Source organism: Dromiciops gliroides, chromosome 4 (genome assembly GCF_019393635.1).
Source record: "Dromiciops gliroides isolate mDroGli1 chromosome 4, mDroGli1.pri, whole genome shotgun sequence".
Classification (NCBI taxonomy): Eukaryota; Metazoa; Chordata; class Mammalia; order Microbiotheria; family Microbiotheriidae; genus Dromiciops; species Dromiciops gliroides.
In genome coordinates this window covers 450,912,123-450,932,750 of record NC_057864.1, presented here as the reverse complement: position 1 = coordinate 450,932,750, position 20,628 = coordinate 450,912,123, and the positions used below count along the sequence as shown (strand labels likewise).

General features: G+C 41.9%; 3 non-coding genes across 3 annotated transcripts; 2 read left to right on the top strand and 1 right to left on the bottom strand.

Annotated features, from left to right (window-relative positions):
• The first annotated feature begins 1,745 nt into the window (after nt 1-1,745).
• On the top strand, nt 1,746-1,818 carry TRNAV-CAC. Its single transcript has one exon. It is a non-coding gene; the product is annotated as a tRNA-Val (tRNA).
• Nucleotides 1,819-2,419: 601 nt separating this feature from the next.
• Nucleotides 2,420-2,492, bottom strand: TRNAV-CAC. Its single transcript has one exon. It is a non-coding gene; the product is annotated as a tRNA-Val (tRNA).
• A 17,274-nt stretch (nt 2,493-19,766) lies between these two features.
• Nucleotides 19,767-19,848, top strand: TRNAS-AGA. The gene has a single exon. It is a non-coding gene; the product is annotated as a tRNA-Ser (tRNA).
• The last annotated feature ends 780 nt before the right edge of the window (nt 19,849-20,628 follow it).

Genomic DNA, 20,628 nt, shown 5'->3' with positions numbered 1-20,628 from the left:
GTCTGTCTGTGTCTCTACCTCTCTCGCTCTCTCTCCCTCCAACCCCCTCTCTGTGTCTCTCTGTGTCTCCCCCTCTCCTGGTCCCCCAAGTTTAAACGCCAGTATCTGAGTAAATGACTGAGTTGAGTTGCATGATTGGTTATGGGGAAGGGAGGGAAGATTCAAAAAGAAAGACCCTACGCCCCCCGCGGGGTCAGAACCCACAACCCTGAGATTAAAAGTCTCATGCTTTACCGACTGAGCTAGCCGCATAACCACTGCTGCTTTTAGGTAGGAGGAAATATTAAAAGTGGATATTTATTTAGAAAAAGTTAAATTACAGTCATATTTTTCTGGTTTTCTTTCTTACTTTACTCGTGTATAATCATTGCTATGAGGCTTCTCGCACTTTCGCACTTGTGGCACAAGAGAGGCTCATTCTTGCTCAGGGAATGGACGCATCAACTAGAGTTCAGGAAAGTGAAAGAGGCACTGATTGCATCGAAGGACGTGGAGAAAGCGGAGAAAAAGACACTTATCAGTACATCCGCCCACCGTGTTTTCTGCCCAATAGACATCTCCTACTTTTGGTTCTTTGTTTAGATTTTTCACTGTAACTCGGGCAATCCCATGGAGCATGCCCAAATTTGCGAACAGTAAGAAACCAGTTTCCATTAGTCAATTTCTAGCGAACGCACTTTGCTGTGTCGCATAACTGTCCCGATTCCTCTTCAGTCACAAGTAAATAAACAGGTGCAGAGAAGGTCGGTGGTGGAGCTAACCGTCTGTTAGGTTTTGTCAAGGTGTGACTTACAATAGAACAAGAGGACATTAGATTTAAAACATACACAAATCTTTAAAGGAAATTGGGGTCCAGGAAGACTTCACCGAGAAATTTGCACGTGAGCTGACCCTTGAAAGGATTCTAAAAAGGACAATTTACCAGGGACCTTATTTCAGGAATGGTAATGAGGGATTAAGGGGGAAGGCGATGGAGGCATGGAAGAAAACATACGTCCCGTCGTCGGGCTGGTTCAGTCGGTAGAGCATGAGACTCTTAATCTCATGGTCTTGGGTTTGGGCCCCACGTTGGGCGTGGGTAGTTTTTTTTCCCTCCCCACTCCCATTTTCTTTGAAGAACCAGTCTCGCAACTCAACACTCTCAATTATTTACTCAGACACTCAGCGCTAAGATGGGGGGCGAGGGGTAGGAGAGTTGGTTGGGGGGGGGGGGTGGCGGAGAGAGACAGAGGAGACGGCGTGAGAGAGGTAGACGCAGCTAGTAGAGCCAGGAACGCGTCGGCCAGTGACCAACCGGCTGCTTGGGAGACCAGGAGCAGCTTTCCACAGGTAATGGCTGTTTGTCCTTCGTTTTTGAAGATGACCGCAAGCCATGGCGGGGTGACGTGTTGACCCGGGAGTGAATTGGATTGAAGTGAGGCAGAGTTGCACAACGTCGTCAACCTCGCTCTGTCTTCCAGAAGCCATGGAAGTCCAGTGGCAAGACAAAGCTCAGGTCACTGGCACCGCCCTGGATGCAGTGGATGACCGTGGCGTCTCCGACGTCTGACCAATCTATCTCTAAGCGCTCCACAACGCCTGCTTCAGCGTGTGGGAACACATTGTGCTGCGCGTGCGACAATTTCCTGGAGTCGCGGGTGAGGATTAGGTGAAGGCGGACTCCAAAAGTGGATGAGCAGCCCCTAAGAAAGCCCAGTGAGCCCTCACCCTGGGGGTGCTTGTCCTCCGAAGGAAACCTTCGGGTCGTTTCCGTAGTGTAGTGGTTATCACGTTCGCCTCACACGCGAAAGGTCCCCGGTTCGAAACCGGGCGGAAACAACTCTTTGGTGCGCTTCCGTCAGCCAAGCCACTGTTGACAGAAAGGGTATTTTTCCTGCCTAGGGGGCAGAAGGCTTAGCGGGCTGGGCTGCGGTCGAGTGGAGGCTCCACCCTGGACTTTTGGCGTCTGGGGTCACTGAGCCCGAAGCAGGACCGTGCATCCCAGCGTCTACGATGAGTTCCTGACGGGAGGAAAGGCTGTTGAAGCCAACACACAGCTGTGGGCCGAAGCACAGCCCCTTGAGGCAAATCGCGGCCAAGAGCCCGCGCGCACACATTTGTTCAACTGTGAGCTCCTGGAGGGCTGGGCCTGTCCTCTGCCTTTGTTTGTGCTTGGCACCTGGTAGACAACAATAAAGTCTCCAATAAAGGCTAGTTGGCTGACTGTCACACTCCACATCGCGACGGCCACGTCACTCGCATGCGTGGGCCCGCTGTCCCGGAGCAAGCAACCTGCCACAGCAAGGTAGGCAGGGCCCGAAGCAGCAAGCGGTAATTGCGCGAAAGGTGAGGCTCGCGTCGGATTTGTTCCCAGCTCCAGAGGCGGGTTTGAGAAGCAAAGTGATTTGGTCGGGGGCAAAAGGTCGAGGCGCCAAAGAGTTGTTTCCGCCCGGTTTCGAACCGGGGACCTTTCGCGTGTGAGGCGAACGTGATAACCACTACACTACGGAAACCATACGCAGTTACTCCACCCGTTCTTCTTTGGTCCTGAAGATCTTTAGCCAATGTTTCGCCCGCCCTCTCTTCTCGTGATATTCCTCAGTCAGGGACCGATGCTCCCAGACGCTAGAACCTTGTGGCCGAACAGAGGGCTCCGCCCTGACCCGGTGAGGCAGCCTCCCCGAGGGGAAGTTCGGCACTTCTAACTCCCCTAGAGGGCTATCCCAGCAGAGGAGCACCCACAAGCGACTGGACATTTCGCTCTCGCTCTCGCCCCTCCCTGAAACTTCACTGGCGTCCTTTCTGCTGTCCAACACAGCCCAGTCGGTCTCTTCCTTGGCGGTTTCCTTGGAAGCTTCCTCCTCAAGCGTATGTAGCCTTCGGGTGGATATTTTCATTGCATTACATTAAATTAAAAAGGTTTTGTACAAACAGAAGCAATGCAGTCAAAATTAGAAGGAAAGCAGAAAGCTGGGGAACAGTATTTATAGACAGTGTTTCTGATAAAGGCCTCATTTCTAAAATATATAGGGAACTAAATCAAATTTATAAGAATTCAAGTCATTCCCCGATTGAGGAATGGTCAAAGGATATGAACAGGCAGTTTTCAAATGAAGAGATCAAAGGTATCTATTGCCATATGAAAAAATGCTGTAAATCACTATTGATTAGAGAAATGCCGATTAAAACCACTCTGGGGTACCACCTCACACCTATCAAATTGGCTAATATGACAAAGAAGTAAAATAATAAATGTTAGAGAAGCTGTGGTAAAAAGGAAAACTAATGCGTTGCTGGTGGAGTTGTGACCTGATCCAACCATTCTGGAGAGCAATTTGGAACTATGCCCAAAGGGCTATAGGACTGTACATACCCTTTGACCCAGTAATACTACTACTACTAGGTCTGTATCCCAAAGAAATCATAGAAAAGGGGAAAGGACCCACATGTACAAAAAATATTTATAGCAGCTCTCTTTGTGGTGGCAAAGAATTGGAAATCGAGGGAATGGCCCGTCAATTGGGAAGGGCTGAACAAGTTGTGGTATGTGAATGTAATGGAATACCATTGTGCTGTAAGAAATGATGAGCGGGCAGATTTCAGAAAAACCTGGGAAGACTTAAGTGGACTGACTGATGCCGAGTGAAGTGAGCAGAACCAGGAGAACGTTGTACACAGTAACAGCAACATCATATGATGATCAACTGTGATAGATTTGGCTCTTCTCAGTAGTGCAATGATCCAAGACACTTCCAAAGAACTTATGATGGAAAATGTTCTTCACATCCAGAATATAGAACTGTGGATTCTGAATGTATATTGAACCATACTGTTTCTACTTTTTATGGGTTTTCCCTCTTTTTTGAGGTTTTTCTCTTGTGTTCTAATTCTTCTTTTACAACATAACTAATGCAGAAATGTGTTTAATTGTACACAGGTATCCTATATCACATAGCTTTCTGTCTTGGGGAGGGGGGGGATTGGAACCAAAAATCTTATGAAAACAAATGTTGAAAACTATTTTTTACATGTAACTGGAAAATAATAAAATGCTTTTATGGTTAAAAAAGAAAGTCTCTTAGAAATTGGTCAAATTTGTTTGAAGCAATGTTCTAGTTTGACACTTTGCAGATGGTTCTTAGTCTTATATAAATGAGTAAATTTCCAGGATATCAGACTTCTTTCAAGTGCTCTCAGATATAAGTTTTTCCTGTACATGACAGTCTTCCTTCTTAAGCTACCTTCGTTGAATCTCTTCCTGCAGAAGCTTTTAAATTTAAAAATTTTTTAAATAAAAAACACAAAGAAACAAACACCTCCATTTTTCTCTTTCAATATCATCTCTATCCCTGGTTAAGAACTTCCACTGAACTGTACTTATGAAAGAGAACTACTTCCACTCTCCTCTAATTGTTAATGATACGATTTTTTGGTGAATCATCTATTTGGTACTTCTTGTAGCATATGATAGAAGAAGTCAGGCTAACCTTATTTTTCTGCCTAAATGAGTCTCATTGTTCCTGAAAGACTTTTTTCTTTTATAAAAACATTTCTTATTAATATCTTTGTTTACATTCCCTACAGCCATCAATATATCTCTTCCATTTTCAGAAAGCCTTCTAAAAATGTATCCTATAGAGAGGGGAAAACAGTTCAGCAAAGCTAAATAACACATATAAATTGTCTGAAATTCTATAGAAAGAACTGTATACATAAAAATCCACCCGTTCAAATGTCTCTTCTCTGAGGTCAAGCATGGCATGATTTTGCCATATTCTGGTTTTGTTGTTTTTCTTTCCATTTACATTGTTCTAATCATTTTGTTTATTGGTTTCCTGGTTCTGTTCACTTTGCAGTGGTTCAGATATGTCTTCCCATGATTTTGAAAAATTCATCATGGTCATCAATTCATACAGGAAGAGCTGGACATGAATGAAAATGACTTAACAACAGGACATTAATATTTCATTATATTCATATATCTGAGCTTGTTTATCCCAGTTGAGTATTATTACCCTATTTGATGTTCTTATCTATTTGGATTCCAGTTCCTTGTTACTACAAAAAATGCTGCCATAAATATTATGTTGCAAGTGAAGCCTTTATTTTTTTCATCATTGTACTCCTTAGGGTAGATGCTATCCATATTGGTTTACATATTTAGTGTTATACTGATCAATCTAGCAACCAGATGCTTTACAGAGCCAGAAAAATAACCTCAAAATTTGTTTGAAGGAACTGTCATTGGGAAAATGGGGTAGGGGGTTTGGGTAGGGGTTAGGGGTTTGGGGTCCTAAGGAATTCCTCTTTAAAGAATTATACCCTCGGGGCTGTTAGGTGGCGCAGTGGATAAAGCACCGGCCCTGGATTCAGGAGTACTTGAGTTCAAATCCAGCCTCAGACATTTGACACTAGCTGTGTGACCCTGGGCAAGTCACCTAACCCCCATTGCCCCTCAAAAAAAAAAAAGAAAGAATTACACCCTCTTGCACACAAAGTCAATTAGAATAAGATCGTAGTTTATTTAGAGGAAGGGGAAGGGAAGGGAAACCATGAAAAAAATCCTTGGACTCCTCTTGGAGAAAGGCACAGAGCATGGCTCTGAGATACCAATCTCCTCGAACAGGAGACAGGCAGGTACTTTTATAGAGGACTGATGGAGGTGACCACCTGACTGCGGAAAGTTCCCTTAGTGAGGGAGGACCATCACCCACTGGTGGTGGCTGGAGGAGTTGGGTGAGGGGTGGCTGCAGATCTCTCAAGCCATCTCTCTCCTCAGGACAGAAAGGAAGCAACCACACCTAATCTTATCACCCCAGGGTTGAGGAAGACTAAAATAAAGGGTGGGGGTCCCAGAGCTAGCTCAGTCCAATCTGGTTCCACTTATCTCTCTAGGTGTGTCTGTCTTCTGGTTTAGTTTCTCAAGGAGAAGGTTCTTTGATGTGCCCCAGAGAACTTCTGAGGTGCTATGGGCCAATAACAGAACAAAAGATCTATATTGTTAAGTGAATAATGGGGGAAAGTATGAATGAAAATGGAAAAGTATAGCACTTAGAGATGTCAAACTATTTCATAAAATGGCAACCATTGAAAATCCCCCGACCCCAACTTCCTTCGCTGCCCAGTCAAGGCAGAAGGATTTACATAGCTCAATAAAACTATGAGCCATATTGTGCAGGATTACCCAAGACTGACAGGTCATAGGGGAGAATTGTAACAAAAAATGATCCACTGGAGAAGGAAATGGCAAATGACTCCAGTGTCTTTGCCAAGAAAACACCATGGATAGTATTAAAATTATTAGAGAGATGGATGACATCAGACAATGATCCCCAGCAAATTTGGAAAACTCAACAGTAGCCACTAGATTGGAAAAGATCAGTTCATATCCCAATCCTAAAGAAGGGCAATGCCAAGGAATGTTCAAATTGCTGAACAATTGCACTCATTTCACATGCCAGCAATGTCATGCTTAAGATTCTTCAAGCTAAGCTTCAGCAATAGGTGAATCAATACTTATCAGAAGAGCAGGCTGCTTTTTGAAGAGGCAGATGAACTAGAGACCAAATTGCCAAATTTGCTGCATTTTGGAAAAAGCAAGGGAGTTCCAGAAAAACATCTTTAACTACACTAAAGTTTTTGTACTGCATGGATCACAGCAAAATCTGGCAAATCCTCAAAGAGATGGAAGTACCACATCATCTTACATGTCTCCTGAGAAACCTATATTGGTTTAAGATGGTGTTAAGGGGTAAAATTCTAGCTAGTCTGTCTAAAATATTTAATGAGTGGTCGCCAATAAATTATAAGCTTTAGCAAGAGTTAGACTTTTAAGCATTTATTAAGGAGAATAAGAATTTGGTAAAGAGAGAGAGAAAGGTCTAGATTCCTATCTATTAAAGGGAGAGTGCATTTCTAGCTCCCTTCTCCACCAGAGTCCAGAGGAAAGAGAGCCGAGACTCCGCGCCAGTCTCTTCCTTCCTCCTCCCACTAGTCCGCGTCACTTCCTGATACCAAAGACAAGACTCCTGGTCTTGCCCTCAAAGACCTTCGCTTCATGGGCAGAACTCTTCTACAGTTAGTATCCAGCAGGTGGCGTTATTCCAATCGTTACAGTCCCCCCTGTTGTTCCTCAAGAAACAAAATGTTTCCTTGACGGAACAGTAAAAAGAATATAATAACTATTGATAACTAATAATATGTGAACAACAATATAGAAAAGGAAGAGAGGAAAGTTTTGTCCAGAGGGGCGATTTTTTTTTGTCCTCATGAACTGACGCTTTGACATTAGTCTTGCAAAGGGAGGGCCTCTGCAGAGAATACATATTACAGATGGTGTATATTATAACAGAAAGAGAAAAAAAAAACAAAAACAAAAACAACAAATCAAAACTGTTCATTTAAAGTCTCTGAAAGTCTTTTCTTAGATGTCCTCTAGGTGTAGTCGTGGAATGGAAGTCTTTTCAGGGGTTGATGTGTGGATACTGGTAATCAGCCAGGAAATTTCCTACAAAATTGAGCTTAACACAACTTTAAAATAGCTTTGTCAATAATCAAATCAAACAATGAAAGTTCTCAAAAACATGTCTAAGGGAATTCAGAATCTTAGTTGTTACACATGAAACATATAATAAAACAAAAATTGAAACATTCTTTAAAATTATAATATTACTATAGTCCCCCCCTTATGGAGGGTAATTGAGAAGACAATTGCTGCGATATTAATTATTAAAAATAATTTTTTATCTTTGTTTCATCACTTTTTGCATCATCTGCCTAATTATCCTCATGCCATTATGAGAAATTAAAAAATCTAATATAATTGGTAACAGATGTCAAGGCCAAATTCAACACTGTATTTATCATGACACCTGAGATAATTATGGGGGTTACCATAAAAGAACAGAGAAATGATGGGATATGAGCATTCCCACATTTGAGCAATATGTACTGCCCATGCAGTATGCCAGGCTTAAAATAGGTGGATGGAATATATGTCCATGCCACCGAACATATTAGAGGAAACTGAGTCAGACTTAATCAGATGCATGGGATTGAGATGTCCATGGCATCAGGCATATAGGAGGGAGCATAGAAGCCAGGTGTAGAAGTGAGATGGGTGGGATCAATACTTCCAGCCATCTGTACAATATTGTGGGGAAAAATAAAATAAAATATTAAACCAAGAGAATCCAACCTCAACATTTGTCAAAAGCCGTTCCCTCGGCCATACCTTGACTTCATGCATGTCTCCCCTCATGTGACAGTTCAGTGTCTGCTCTTGCATGTATTCCTCTTGTGATTGGATGGCATCTTGGCCAACTGGCATCTGATAACTCAGAATAAAGGTAATTAGTGTCTTAAATGATAAGTTCCCATAATCCAAGTCTCATATGGATTTAAAAATTGAGGATAATAAATGATTGCAAAAAATGTGAATACATCTTGACTCAGAACACAATATATAGTTATGCAACAATTTCAAATAATATCTTTTTTTTTACTTAGTATACAATTACTTTTGTGAAAAATCTGAACATATTTAAATACAAGTTAAAGCACAACACAATCTCAAAGACAACTTTTACAAATGTTCCCCTCTTTTTTTTTTTTTTTTTGGAATATGCTTATCAAAAATAATACTTCTAGAATCAATTTACACTTGCCATGGCAACCAATTTGCCAGGGAAATGCTTTAAAGAGTTTGATCAAATAATCAGTTGAGAAAAAATAACAAAAACAAACAACTCAGAATATGGGAGCACAATACTCCTAGAATTAACATTGTATAATAAAATCAAAACCATCTTGCAATGTTTCAAAATTAGATAGACAAATGAATAGAAGAAAATACACATGGAACAATAAAAGACAATGAAATTCAAACTAAGGAAATCTAAATGAATGTGAACTTAATATTAATAAGAGTATTATAAAATATAAACTTGATCACATGACTATAAAAAGCTTTTACAAATATTCTCCTTGTTTTAAAAACTAAATATAAAACACAATCTCAAAAGCATGAAAATCTCTATGAAAATAAACCCATACCATTAATTTCAAAATGTATATGTAATAGCATAGAAATCCTATGTAACCTCTGAACTGATATTAATACTCTGAGTGAATTCAGAACACCTTTGATTCCGATATCTAAAATCCCCAATACTCATATCAATACCTTGCTGCTTACTTCTACATTTCTGTAAAATATATACCCTTCCATGGCAAAAGAGGCAGAGTCTTGAACTATGTTGATTGTCATTCTTATTCAGCTTAAGTTTTTCTTCTTTAACCCCTCTATATTGTCTGTCAGTCTTTTCACCATACAAATGCTTTATAAGATTACTAATGAAAGACAAAAGCAGGTTAGCAAAATTATGAACAAAACGAGCATATCTGGAATTTAAAGAGTTTTCTAAGGTTGTCTCAGAAGCACAGCCAGGCTGGGGAAGGGCTGAGCCTGAAGCTGCAAATGTAGGTAGAAAAAGTTGAGCATGCGCATCAGATCTCTGGACTTCCCAGGCAGGGGAAGCAATGGGCTTGGCCATAGGAGGAGTAGAGGGTGGGGTCTGGAGAGGAGGGGAGGGACCAGAGCAATTTGAATCAGACTTGATTTTGAACTCAGGCCTGGATTCCTCTTCCCCCACTTTGCCTCCAGGTGCTAGGGGATTAAAAGCTTCTAGAGGGTGGGTCATTGCTTCCAGGCATGCAAAATTAGAGCAACAATTAGTGTTAGAACTGGGAAAAGCTGCGGGAATCTCTTCAGGTTTCTCTGAAAAAGCATGGTTGGGAGAGGGAGAGATATTTCCTTGTGTGAGTAAGTTGCTGGCTCTTTTAACAAAAATAAAAAGAAAAATAGAAAATCCACAAAAACAAAGCATTAACATGATCTTATCTCCCATTTGTCTGGTTAAACAGACCAAAATCAAAAATAGGATAATTAGGGAGTTTAAAAGGTCCATTCGAAAAAATTCAAAGGAAAAACACAGCCAGTACACCAGTACTTAGCAGTTAAAGGGAGAGGGAGGGGAAATTTCTTACCCAACCAGCAGATCAGAAGAAGACTGAGGGTTAGCTTTCCTCTTCGTGGTCAGCCATCTGTTAAGGGGTAAAATTCTAGCTAGTCTGTCTAAAATATTTAATGAGTGGTCGCCAATAAATTATAAGCTTTAGCAAGAGTTAGACTTTTAAGCATTTATTAAGGAGAATAAGAATTTGGTAAAGAGAGAGAGAAAGGTCTAGATTCCTATCTATTAAAGGGAGAGTGCATTTCTAGCTCCCTTCTCCACCAGAGTCCAGAGGAAAGAGAGCCGAGACTCCGCGCCAGTCTCTTCCTTCCTCCTCCCACTAGTCCGCGTCACTTCCTGATACCAAAGACAAGACTCCTGGTCTTGCCCTCAAAGACCTTCGCTTCATGGGCAGAACTCTTCTACAGTTAGTATCCAGCAGGTGGCGTTATTCCAATCGTTACAATGGGAAAAGGAGTATAACAAAGCTGTATATTGTCACATTATAAATTTAATTTATATGCAGAGTATATCATGAAAAATGCCAGGCTGGATAAATCAAAGTCAAAATTAAAGTTGCTGGGAGAAATATCAACAATCTCAGATATGCAGATGACACCACTCTGATGACATAAAGTGAAGAGGAATTAAAATACCTCTTGATAATGGTGAAAGAGGAAAGTATAAAAACTGCTTTGAAGATTAACATTAAAAAGCCGAGATATTGGCAATTGGTCCCATCACTTCCTGGCAAATAGAGGGAGAAGAAATGAAAGCAGTGTCAGATTTTATATCCCTGGGCTCAAAGATCACTGCAGACAAGTGACTGCAACCTTGAAATTAAAAGATACTTGCTGGGGCATCTAGGTGGTGCAATGGGTAGAGCATATTATTATTTTATTAATATCATAGATCTCAATAAAGAATTGACCATATGGAAATTACCATGAGCAGGAGACTGTACATGGTCTCAAGGAGAGTTCAGAAGATCCACAAACCTACACTGTCCTAAGAGGGAGAGCCAAAAGCATGTCCAGATCGAGGCAAGCAACAGCCAAGAGCGAGTCCAGAGAGACCCTGTGTCCTCTTCCAAGAGTTTTTAATCCTCTTTTGACAGAGGCGGGTCATTATACATGGATCGAAGCTAATTGGTTAGCACCATTCAATTCCATTAGTTGACATGACTTGAAGGTGGTCTAAATTAAAATGAACCCTACAGATGACATCAAGTTGCCCACCTGCTGGGCTATCTCCAGTTGGATCTAACGTTCACTTCAGACGTAATTATGCTTCTTGAGGACACAGATTGTCCCTCTATCTTGGTATCCATAGAGCCCAGCTCAGTGCCTTTCTTGTTGCAGGCTCTAATTCGATGTTTTCTGGATATCATTGTATCTTTTTTTACTAAAAAAAAAAAAAGGCCTCAGACACTTGACACTTACTAGCTGTGTGACCCTGGGCAAGTCACTTAACCCCAAATTGCCTCACTTAAAAAAAAAGTATTTTATTATTTTCCAGTTACATGTAAAGATAGTTTTCAACATTTGTTTCCATAAGATTTTTAGATCCAAATTTTTTCTCTCTCCCTCCCTTCCCTTCCTCCTCCCCCAGACAGAAAGCAATCTGATATAGGTTATATAGATATCATTGTATCTTAAGCCTGGGGCAAAGAACAAGAAACGTACCTGGTTTGGTATGTCAAGGCGAAAATGTGTAGATGGAGCTACTTCTTTGACCCCTTCTATCGAGAGTCTAGGAGACTCAGTGACTCAACCTCCTAGCCCTAAGCAGGCTCACATTGTATCTTGACTGACCAGATGATGAATGGCTAGAAGGAGCCACATATTCTAAAACAGTTCCAGAGCACAAAGCTGTGTCCTGAGAACAAGGAAACAAAGGAGAGTTCATTTTCGAAAGAGGTGGCATTCCAAAAGCCACTAGCACTCTGCTTTGGGATAGAAAATGGGAACTTCATTGGCCGGGAATCAAAACCAGGTCCCCAGTGTGGGAGGTGAGAATTCTACCACTGAACCACTAATGCTTGTTACATTTCTTTGTATAGGTATTTCTGGAGTTCTTTGGCAAGGGAACTGCAGAGAGTCATAGAACAATTTTAAACGTGCTAGGTATCACATCTCTGATTTATATAACAGGATTGCACTAGTTAGTCCCTCTAGCCCCTAACAACTCAAAACCCATGAACCTCTAGTTCTATCTGCCCTTTCCTCTTCACACTTGCACATAGCTTGATCTAATACAAGGATTGCTTTGGACCAACTTCAGAATAATCACTTTTAGATATAATCATCTCTAGCTCAAACATTTTACACAGTAACAGCAACATTGTGTGATGATCAACTGTGATAGACTTGGCTATCCTCAGCAGTGCAATGATCCAAGTCACTTCCAAAGAACTCATGATGGGAAATGTTCTCCACATCCAGAAAAAAAAGAACTGTGGTTTCTGAATGCAGATTGAATGATACTATTTCTACTTTTAGGTTGTTGTTTTTTCTTTTTGGAGGTTTTTCCCTTTCATTCTGATTCTTCTTTCACAGCATGACTTATGAAGAAATATGTTTAATGTGATTGTACACATATAACCTATATCAGATTGCTTTCTGTCTTGGGGAGGGAGAAAAATTTGGAACTAAATCTTTTGAAAACAAATGTTGAAAACTATCTTTACATGTAACTGGAAAATAATAAAATACTTTTATGATCTCTAGCTCTTCACTCTTAACATTCAATTATATTTTTCACAGAAGAGAAAGCCAAAGGTCAAACACTTCAACCTCACAGCTGCAGATCACAGTTTGACCAGGACTCTGGAGACCAGGCAGAAATAAAATGGAGAGGAGTGGCAGTGAGGAGAAGTGACTAAGCAATTATGAAATGCCTCGAAATTGAAAGACAGTTGGAATTCTGAACCTAAAGAGAATCCAATGTACAGTTTTCCAATCTACTTGTCCAGTATCAGAGGGACACCAGTGGTATACAGCTCTTAGCATGCATGGGTGATTAAGACCTTATCATTCCACCAAAACTGCTGTATTCAAAGTTACTAATGATCTAAGTTGCCATATTCAATGGGCTTTTCTCATTCCTCTTTCTCCTAGACCTCTCTGAAACCTTTGTCACTGTTGATGACCCTCTCCCCCTTGATACTCTCTTCTTTCTAGGTTCTCTCTGGTTTTGCCTCCTACCCATCCTGCCTCCTACCTATCCAACCCATCCTTCTCTGCCTCCTTTGCTGGATACTCTTCCAGATCAATCCTTCTAACTACAGTCCAGGGTCATATCCAGTTGTCCTGATGTATATCTTGCCACTGGACCCAGATGGCTATGGAGGAGAAAATGAGGCTGATGACCTTGCACAGTCCTCCCTCACTTAAATACAATTCAAAGCAAGTCATGACATCATCATGAAGTCATGGTTCTCTTTCAGAACAAAGGGAAAAGTAAAACAACTCTAACTGTAGGTGTACCTCATGTTCTGTCATGGATCCTCTTTTCTTCACTTAGTGATCTCATCAGCTTCCATGGATTTAATTACCATCTCTATGCTAATCTTCTCAAATTTACCTATCTTGGCCCAGGTCTCTGCTGACCTCCAGTCTCCCAACTCCAACTGCCTTTCAGATATCTTGATCTGGGTGTCCAGTAGACATTTTAAACTCAATATGTCCAAAACAGAACTCATTATATTTCCTCTCAAACCCCACCCCCCACCTTCCCTATTACTGTCAAAGGCAACAAGATTCTTCTAGTCCCTCAGGTTCACAACCTAAAACTCATCCTGGATTAGTCACTTTATCACACACACACACACACACACACACACACACACTGATCCATCCAAGCACTTACCAAGGTCTGCTGATTTCATCTTTGCAAAATCTCCTGGGTACTCACCTCAACCCCATTTTCTCCTCTGACACTGCCACTACTCTGGTGCAGGGTTTCTTAACCTTTTTCCACTCATGACCCCTTTTTGCCAGATAAATTTTTACACAACACTGGGTATATAGGCATATGAAATATACATAACCTTTTACTGTTGCCAGATTTTTCTTAGCCCCACATGCAGTTACTTGACCCCATATTGGGTCAAAACCCACAGTTTAAGAAGCTGGGCTCTCGTTCAGGTCTTCGTCACCTCACTTTTTGATTACTGCAGTAGCCTGCTGGTGGGTCTGCCTGCCTCAAGTCTCTCCCCACCTGTTTAGGACAAAATTGCCTTGGTTTACCCAAATAACGTAAGGAGACCACCAAGTGAAGCAGAGGCAGATTTATTACATTCTCATGAGAATGGGCAACCCCATGGAAAAGATGAGGAATGCAGTAATGGGCTCATGAGTTGGGTTTTTATAGAAGTTTTGAGGGGGGGGGTCCTCTTGTGCACAGGATGAGCTCACAATCTAACATCCAATCCTGTCTCACCCAGTATGCATATTCAGCTCGTGATCAGGGTATGGATGTGTATGGGATAGGTGGACTTGAGTCAGTTCAGATTCTGAGGATGGGGTCTGGAAAGTACCCAGCCCCTAGTCCCTCTTATAGTCAGATCATTTTGTTCATGTTTAATTCCATTGCTTATAATAGAAATTATGGGGGGGGCAGCTAGGTGGCTCAGTGGATAAAGCACCAGCCCTGGATTCAGGAGGACCTGAGTTCAAATTCGGCCTCAAGACGCTTAACACTTACTAGCTCTGTGATCCTGGGCAAGTCACTTAACCCCCATAGCCCCACAAAAACTCAAAAAAAAAATTAATAGAAATCATGTATTTTGCCATGTTGAATCTCATGTACCCTGGTACCCCTTTTCTCCCCCAAGCCCCTAGTTCTCATTATGGATTGGTTATGCCATTGCTATGACCAGGCAGGAAAGGTGTCTCCTGTTAGTACAGATACTCCCAGATCTTACTTCTCCCTTTTTGCATTCCTAAGTCCTAACTCCCCACCATCACCCCTCACCCCCATACCAGCTCCTGGTACCATCACTCCCTTCTTCCCCCTTGCCCCTCCTTACCTCGGTGGAGTGGGTTGGAGTGGTTTCACCCCTCCCGTGGTTTCACCCTTTCCCCCTTCCCTTGGTTTGACCTTTTTCCCCTCCCCTTTCCCCCTGATCACATGCTAAACACCCACCCTGGGTGAGACAGGATTGGACGTTAGTGAGCTCACCCTGTGCAAGAAGGGACCCCCCCCCCTCAAAAGCTCTATAAAAACCCAACTCATAGGGGCAGCTAGGTGGCACAACAGATAGAACACCTGCCCTGGATTCAGGAGGACCTGAGTTCAAATCCGGCCTCAGATGCTTGACACTTACTAGCTGTGTGACCCTGGGCAAGTCACTTAACCCCAACTGCCTCACCAAAAAAAAATTAATTAAAAAAAACCAACAACTCATGAGCCCATTACTGTGCCCCTCAGCCCTTGCAATGGTGTCATAAGGTCACCCATTCTCATGACAATGTAATAAATCTGCCTATTTGGGTAAACTGAGGCAATTTTGTCCCAAACAGATGTCTGAGAGCTGGGGGAAAAGGGTGAAACCATGGGAGGGGTGAAACCACTCCACCTGGGTAAGGAGGAGCAAGGGGGAAGAAGGGAGTGATGGTACCAGGAGCTGGTACTGGGGGGAGTTAGGATTTAGGAATGCAAAAAGTGGAGGTATTATCTGGGTGGGGTCTGCACTAGCACTAGCAGGAGACATCTCCTGCCTGGTCATGAGGTGTGTTGTAGCAACAGCATAACTAACCCATAACAAGGACTGGGGGTTTGGAATGTGGTGGGGGGTGGGTACCAGGGTACATCAGGTTCAGTAAGGCAAGATACATGATTTCTATTATAAGCAATGGAATTAAACATGAACAAAATGATCTGACTATAACAGGGACTGGAGGCTGGTTACTTTCCAGACCCCATCCTCAGAATCTGAACTGACTCAAGTCCACCTATCCCATATATCATCTCAATCCATTTTCCATTCAGCCACTAAAGTTATTTTTCTAAAACACAAATCTAATCATCTTGATGTAAGAGGCAAGAAGGTGTTAACAGAAAAACCTAAGATCCAAGCTCTAATTCAGATATTAGCTCTAAAAGGGAGTTAGACCCCAGTTAATGGATAACTTACCAGGTTCTCGTACCCACAGTGATCAGTACCCATAAAAATGGGTTAGGTCAAATAACAATAAAGGAAAAGACAAAGCTATAGAAATTCTAAAGAAAAATTATTATGTTTTGAAACTAGTCACGGGAACCAGAAAGAGACATGCACAGAAAAGGCCAAATTTGTCCCCAGATTCACCTTATGATGTGTAAACCCCCAAAACACATCTCCATAGAAAAAGGTACCTGCCTCAGGGTTTGGCTTAGGACCCCCAGGAACTCCAAATTAGGATAAACCCACCCCTGTAACATCCCTAGGTGGAGAATATTATAATGAGGTTGATAATCAATTAATCTATACTATAAATATAACTGTCTTTTCTTTTACTATTCAAGAGATACCTTTCCACTATTCTGGTTCTCTCCCTGTGGTCACCCACAGTAGTGCAATAAAACTTGGAAAACTGAGTCACTGAATCTTGTAATTCTTTTGGGAAGACTCACAATCAATTTAAAAAAAAAATTTTTTTTATAGTGAGACAATGGGAGTTAAGTGACTTGCCCAGGGTTGCACAGCTAGTAAGTGTTAAGTGTCTGAGGCTGGATTTGGGCTCAGGTACTCCTGACTCCAGGGCCAGTGTTCTATCCACTGCGCCACCTAATTGCCCCATGACTCACAATCAATTTGACCCTAAATTCTAGCCCACATTATTTGGTGCCCTGTGTGAAGATGCTTAAAATGTTATGCTTCTCTCTCTCTCTCTCCCCCTCACACACACACACACACACACCTCTGCCTATTGCCTCCAGGAACAAATATAAAATGCACTGTTTGGCATTCAAAGCTCTTCATAATCGATCTTCCTCCTTTTCCAGTCTTTTTACACCCAACTACAAGCCACATAATGTTCAATTCAATGACACCATCCTCCTAGGTGTTCCACAAAGAAGACACTCCATCACTCAGTTCTAGGCATTCTCTCTGGCCGTCTCTCATGCATGGAATGTACTCTCACTACTGACCTGCCTGGCATTCTTTAAGTCCCAACTAAAATCCCACTTCCTACAGGAAGCCTTCACAATCCCTCCTAATTCCAGTGCCTTCCCTCTGTTAATTAATTTCTATTTATCCTGTATATAGCTTGTTTTGTGTATATTTGTTTGCATGTTGTCTTCCCCCATTAGATTGTAAGGTCTTTGAGGGCAGGGACTCTGTTTTGCCTCTCTTTTTGTATCTCCAGTGCTTATCACTAGGCACATAGTAGGCATTTAATTAATGTTTATTTAATTGAATTAAGGATTATCTATGCCTGCAACAATTAAAAAAAGAAAAAGACTGAAAGGATGTTTAAAAAATGGATTAAAAAAACAAGCAAAGGGGCAGCTAGATGGCGCAGTGGATAGAACACTGGCCCTGGAGTCAGGAGTACCTGAGTTCAAATCCGGCCTCAGATGCTTGACACTTACTAGCTGTGTGACCCTGGGCAAGTCACTTAACCCCAATTGCCTCACTAAAAAACAAAACAAAACAAGCAAAGGAAAGATTGTCCGCTGTCCCTCGGGGCAGCAGCTGAAAGGAAGCTAAATAGGCAGAGTAAGCTATATTGAGATTGGGAAACCAGGACAGCTACCCAAAGGGGTTTGATCAATATTAGATTAAACTGTTCACTTAGCCTAATTGCTTGTCAGCTCCCCTTGTTGCTGCTTAAATTCTTTTTATTTCATGACAATTTAACAGGGTTAAATCAAAGAACCCTGCCTCCATTTTTTTGGTTTGAGGCACTTACCCTGGAGATGAACTTGCACCATGGCCCTTTCCATGGGGTTCCTACCTCTGGGTACTTGTTTAAGGACATAAATGAAGAGGATCTCGTGGTTGTTCTCTGTGGTTCCTGATGTGGGCTGGAATTTGGGGTTAAATTAATAGTGAGTTGTCCCAAAAGAATTACAAGACTCAGTGACTCAGTTTCCCAAGTTTTATTGCAATACTGTGGGTCACCACAGGGAGAGAACCAGAATAGTGGAAAAGTATCTCTCGAATAGTGAAAGGAAAGACAGTTATATTTATAGTATGGATAAATTGATCATCAGTCTCATTATAATAATCTCTACCTTGGGAAGGTACAGGGGAGGGCCTGTCCTCATTATAATATTCTCCACCTAGGGGTGTTGCAAGGGAGGGCTTATCCTAATTTGGAGTTCCTGGGGGTCCTAAGCCAACCCCTGAGCAGGTACCTTTTTCAGTGGAGGTGTGTTTGGGGGGTTTACGCGTCATAAGGTGAATCTGGGGACAAATCTGGCCTTTTCTGCGCATGTCTTTCTGATTCCCATGGCTAGTTTCAAAATATAATCATTTTTCATTGGAATTTCTATAGGTTGTCTTTTTCCTTTATTGTTATTTTGACCTGCCCCGTTCTGGTCTGGTATGGATGTTGATCACTATGGGTATGAGAACCTAACATAAGTTATCCATTAACTGAGATCTGACTCCCTTTTAGAGCTAATATCTGTACTGGAGCTTGGGTCTTAGGTTTTTCTATTAACCCTTTTTTCACCTCCTACATCACTTCCCATCATAGGGGTTACTTAAGGGGATGTAGCCTCAGGACTTTATTTTGGGACTCAATGAGCTCCCCTTTGAACAACTCTCCCTTGGCTAGTCCCAGGGGCAGCTACCCTCAAAATTTCCTGAACTACCTAAATCATGTCCCTAGCCAACAAAGGCCCCCAGCTCTGGCTTCCAAATCTGAGTTAAATCCTGGGACACCCTAGCTTCTAAAAGAGGGAACTGAGTTTTTCTCACTCCCTGGTTCACTATGCTCCTCATCAAAGAGCAGAACTGCTGAGGGAAATCTCAAGCTCATGTACAACTTATGTGTCCGTCTTTCCCAAAAGGGATTTAGTATCATTCTTTCTGGAAGACTTACTCAGTTTACAGCATAGGGCTGCTATATATTTCCTCTACCACAAAAGAAATGCTTAAAACATAAAATGCTCAAAGAAAATTGTGCATACTTAATAAAAAACCTCTCACATACTGTTCCTCTTATTTTTTCCACAGAGGTAGGAAAAACTCCAGGGGGACTTTGGATATTGCTGGGGGGGAAATGACATTTTTATCTTAGTCTCTCTTGTAGGAGCCACAACTCAAGGAAAGTCCATATTTTGTGGCTATCCCAGCAGGCATAGCTGCTGTCACCAGTACTGAGAAACTCCCAACTGCAAAAGCCCCTTCTGCTGGACAACCAGCAACTAGAGTTCTCAATGACCTTGGACCTCTGGAGCTCAGAACAGCCTCCAAGTCTAGAAACATTTCCTTCATGATGAGTGCTGGGTCACTCATGTTAAGCAAAAAACAGAATAAAATAAAACAGGAAACAGCTCGAGACCCAATCTCAGGCTCACCTACCTCTCGAGTCAGGTGCTGATAGACATGATAGCTTCTGCTAGAGAGGGAGAAAGGAAAGACACATTTCTCCTATGCCCCATACCTACCCAGGGAAATGCAAAATAGAGCTGACAGAGTTCCCAAGTGGCTCAAAAAAGGGGATACCAGGAAGAGAGAGAACCAGAGCCAAAGTTACTTCTCCTTTTAAACCTAACTGGGCAACTCTTTCTGATTAGTTACCAGTAATCTTTAAGAAAGAACTCCTAAGGTAGGTAGTCGTGGCCGAGTGGTTAAGGCGATGGACTAGAAATCCATTGGGGTTTCCCCGCGCAGGTTCGAATCCTGCCGGCTACGTGGTTGTTCTTGCACTTTTAAAAAGGAAACAAGCAAACAATTTTCATCCTGTGCGTCCAACACCGAGTTCCAAGTTCTCTAACATTAAAAAATTGTGTTTCAAACAATTGTGATTTATAAGGGGCAGCTAGGTGGTGCAGTGGATAGAGCACCAGCCCTGGAGTCAGGAGTACTTGAGTTCAAATCCGACCTCAGACACTTAACACTTACTAGCTGTGTGACCCTAGGCAAGTCACTTAACCCCCATTGCCCACAAAAAAAAAAAAGAAAGAAAGAAAGCATCCAAGGGCTACAGGACTATGCATACCCTTTGACCCAGTAATACCACTACTAGGTCTGTATCCCAAAGAGATTATAAAAAAGGAAAAAAGACCCGCATATACATATTTATAGCAGCTCTCTTTGTGGAGGCAAAGCATTGGAAATCAAGAGCATGCCCATCAATTGGGAAATGGCTGAACAAGTTGTGGTATATGAATGTAATGGAATACTATTTAGCTATGAGAAATGATGAGCAGGTAGATTTCAGGAAAACCTGGAAAGATTTAAGTGGATTGATGCTGAGTGAATTGAACAGAACCAGGAAAACATTGCACACAGTGACAGCAATGTTGTGTGATCATCAACTGTGATGGAAAATATTCTCCACATATAGAAAAAAGAACTGTGGAATCTGAATGCAAATTAGATCATACTGTTTCCACTTGTTGCTGCTGTTTTTTTTTAAGGTTTTCCCCTTTTGTTCTGATTATTCTTTCTTTTCTTTTTTGGGTGAGGCAA